Genomic DNA, 4,561 nt, shown 5'->3' on the forward strand with positions numbered 1-4,561 from the left:
CAAAGTTAATAGTGTTCGCCCCAGAGTGCTTAAGGAAGAGGAAGTCCCATTAGGGTCATTCCGAGTGCTTCGATGGGAGTCTCGTCAGTTATTGAGATGAATACCTTTTTATTTCAAATGCCTGGCACAGAATAGATACTCGACAAATACTTAAAATGTGAACAAATCCTAGATAATTATAGTTGCCTCAGCTTGCCTCTAGCTGGTTCTACTCAAGTTCTGAGAGCTAAGGTGAGTCAGTGAGTTTACATTGTTTCCCAGTTAGGTATTATTTTAATCCTGTGCTTAGAGTGGCAGCATGACCACTCTGATTTCTTGTTCCTTTATTGGACAGAAATTTCCTTGTAACTTTTCACAGGTGACTCAGACCCAGACCATAACGTCTGGGAAGCTGAGGACTGAATGACTATCCAAAGACCTTCCCTGTAGGAGTGGTTACTGTTTTGGCAAGCTTGTTGGAGATTCTCACTATAGGAGGATTTTTCACTTTACTTCTCAAAGTGGCTTAGAATAGCTGAATGATCATGGGGCACAATCTATAGTAGTGTTTTTCAATCTGTGTGTTTACAATGGTTCATGGTGGACTTCAAGCCACTTCACTGGAATGGTTTATGAAATTAGTGCAATAAGTCACATGTAGCTTTCAAAAATAAAATATAGTAGAATAGAAACTATATTGGCAACCTAGAGTATAAATATATTTCAAGAAACAAAGGCAAAATAAAGACACTTTTTGACAGCAGATGCGTATGAAAGAAAATGCTAATAATGTTCTTCAGACAGAAGGAAAATGATCCCACACAGAAGCATGGAGATGCAGGAAGGAAAGAAGAGCAGCAGGAATGGTACATTTTAGAAAAACTTAAATTAATGTTGACTGGATAAATAATAATACTGTCCTGTGAGGTATAAAACACATAGAGAGAGAATTAAAATTCATAATGACAAAGCACAGAAATTGTGAGGGTATTAAATGAAGTCAAGATGTTCTAAGATTCCTGCATTTTTTGTATTAGATTATGTTATAGTTTATGTAATGATACATATTCTATCATATAAATAGTTATATTAAATTTTAAAAGTTAAGTATGCATATTAAAGGAATAATAAAAGAATGTATAAAAACAAGATAATAGAGAAGAAAATGAAACAATAACAAAATCTTAACCCAGAAGAAGAAAAGAAGAGAAAAAAAAAAGCAATATAGAAAAGGTAGAATAAATAAAAACAAATAGCACAATAGTAGATTTCAACCCAAATAAATTAGTAATTACATTACATTTCAATGAACTAAAATTTCTAATTAAAATACAAAGACTAGGTTACTCAAAGAAAATTCCAATGAAAAGACATAGACTAGGTAAAAGAAAGTATGCTGCTTATAAGAAGCACAATGTAAATACAAGCATATAGAAGGTTTGAAAATGAAAGTGTGGAAAAGGAAATGCAATGCAAATCTAATAAAAATAAGGAGGGCGTAGATAATAGAAAATAAATACTAAGGCAAGAGGTATACTGGAGATGAATAATGACATTTCATAATAATAAAAGGGTCATTTTGCCAGGAAGACTAAAAATTCAATTTTTTTGTTCCTAATAACATACTTTCAAAATATACAAAGCAAAACTTGATCAAAAAAGGATAAAAACAAATGCATAATCATAGTGGGAGATTTTTTTTATAGAAAAGATTTTTTGGAATATAATATCATATTCCAAAAATATAAACTATTTTATATTTTTAAAAATATAGTATCACATATCATGAAATTCACACTTTAAACTGTACAGTTCAGTGGTTTTTAGTATCTTCACAGAATTGTGCCACCATCACCACTGTCTAATTTTAGAACATTTTTATCCCCTCCAAAAGAAACACACATTAGCATACACTTCCCTTTCCTCTCTCTGCCAACCTCCTGGCAACCATTAAAATGTACCTTCTGTCTCTATAGATTTGACAATTCTGGCTATATCTTCATATAAAAAGAATTATACAACATGTGGTCTTTTGTGTGTACCTTCTTTCAAGAACATATGTTTTCAATGTTCATCCAGGGTGCTGCATGTGTCAGTACTTCATTTCTTTTTATGGTCAAATAATATTCCATTTTAAGGATATACCACATTTTATTCATTCATCAGTTGATAAACATTTAAGATGTTTCCAATTTTGGGTTTTATGAATAATATTCCTAGGACTATTTCTATATAAATTTCTGTGTGGACATATGCTTTCAATCCATTCTTGGATATATACCTAAGAGTAGAATTTCTGGATCATTTTCTAAACAACTTTATTGAGATATAATTCACGTATCATACAATTCATCCACTTTAAGTGTACAATTCAGCAGTTTTTGTTGCTCTTGATTATTCTTTTTTTTTAATTGTGAAAAAAATAATTAAAACATAAAATATGCCATTTAAATCCATTTTTAAGTGTGCAATTTAGTGGCATTTATTACATTTACAATGTTGTTCAACCATCACCATTCTCTATTTCCAAGACTTTTATCGCTGCATACCGAAACTCTAACCATTAAGCAGTAACTCCACATTCCCTCCCTATCCCTGTACTCTCCAGCCCTCGGTAACCTCTGATCTACTTTTAGTTCCTATGAATTTGCCTAGTCTAGATATTTTATATCAGTGGAATCATACAATATTTGTCCTTCTGGGTCTGGCTTATATCACTTACCATTATGTTTTTAAGGTTCATCCACATTGTAACATGTATCAGAACTTCATTTCTTTTAATGGCTGAATTATATTTCATTTTATGTGTATACCACATTTTGTTTATTCATTCATTGGTTGATGGACACTTGAGTTGTTTCTACCTTTTGTATCCACAATAGTGAATAATGCTGCAGTAAATATTGCCATACCGCTATCTGTTAGAGTCCTTGCTTTCATTCCTTTGGGCATATACCTATGATGTTCAGCTTTTTAAGGAATCATCACACTGTTTCTCATAGTGAATGTACCATTTTACATTCCTTCTAGCAACATGTGGGGCTCCCAATTTCTCCACCTCCTTGACAATTCTTGCTATTCTCTCTCTCTCCCATTCTCTCTCTCTCTCTCACTCACTCTGTGTGTGTGTGCGTGTGTGTGTGCGTGTGCGTGTGTGTGTGTATTTCACAGCCATCTTAATAGGTGTGAAGTAATACTTCATGTTTTTATTTACATTTCCCTAATGACTCATGATGTTCAGCACTTTTTTATGTGCTTGTTGGCTGTTTGCATATTTTTGAAGAAATGTCTATTTAAATATTTTGCCCATTTAAAAAGTGGGTTGCATGTCTTTTTATTATTGGATTGAAAACATTCTTTATATATTCTGGGTATAAGTCCCCTATCAGATATGTGGTTTTCAATTTCACTTTTGTGAGGGTATACTTTGAAGCACATAACTTTTTTAATTTGATGAATCTGTTTAAAAACCATTTAACTTTGATCTAGCTATTTTTTCCTTATACTTTTATTGTCATAGAAATAAAACCATTGCCTAATCCAAGGCCAGAAAGATTTACTTCTGTTTTTATTTTCTAAGAGTGTTTTAGTTTCAGCTCCTACATTTAGGTCTATAAAGCATTTCGAGTTAATTTTTTAATATAATGAGAGCTCAGAGTCCAACTTCATTCTTTTGCTGTGGATATACAGTTGTCAAAACAACGTTTGTTGAATTTTTTCTATTTGTTGAATATTTGTATTCTTTCCCTCATTGAATTGTCTTGACAACCTTGTTAAAAATTAATAGACCATAAATGTAAGAGTTTATTTCTGGACTTCCAATTCTATTCCATTTATTTGTACACCTATCTTTTTGCCAATACCACACTGTTTTAATTACTATATTTCTATAGTAAGTTTTTAAATCATAAAGTGTGAGTATTCCTCCAACTTCATTCTTTTTCGGGACTGTTTTTGCTGCTTGGATCCTACCATTTCTATGTGAATTTTAGGATCAGTGTATTGATTTGGGGGTGAGGGGCATCTGAAATGTAGATAGAAATTGTGTGCAACCTGCAGATAATTTGAGAGAGTATTGTCATTTTAACAATATTGTTTCCAATCCATAAACATGAGGTTTCCTTCCATTTATTTATGTATTTGTTAATTCCTTTTTTTTTTTTATTTTTTATTTTTTTTAGGTGAGGCAATCCTTAGTTGACCTCACAGATTGCAAGGACTTTGTCAGCTTACAATTCCTTATATTTTTATTTTTTATGCCTAGAGCACCTGGTCTTCCTAGGTGGTCTCCCATCCAAGTACTAACCAGGCCCGACCCTGCTTAGCTTCCGAGATCAGACGGAATCGAGCTTGTTAAGGGTGGCATGGCTGTAGTTTAATTTCTTTCAATTACATTTTATAGTATTCAGAGTTCAAGTCTTGCACATCTTTAGTTAAATGGATTCCATAGTGGGAGATTTAAACACACATTCTCAGTAAATGATAGAATAAGCAGACCAAAAAATAAAATCAGAAAAGATATAAGAGAAATAATTACATAATTGAGAAATTAATCTGATGGATATATATGGAACATTACAAT

At 32.2% G+C, this 4,561-nt stretch overlaps 1 pseudogene; it reads right to left on the minus strand.

Annotated features, from left to right (window-relative positions):
- Positions 1-4,236: 4,236 nt before the first annotated feature.
- Positions 4,237-4,355, minus strand: LOC120622949 (uncharacterized; annotated as a pseudogene).
- Positions 4,356-4,561: the final 206 nt, after the last annotated feature.

Source organism: Pteropus medius, unplaced genomic scaffold, assembly GCF_902729225.1.
Source record: "Pteropus medius unplaced genomic scaffold, Ma_sr-lr_union100, whole genome shotgun sequence".
NCBI lineage: Eukaryota > Metazoa > Chordata > Mammalia > Chiroptera > Pteropodidae > Pteropus > Pteropus medius.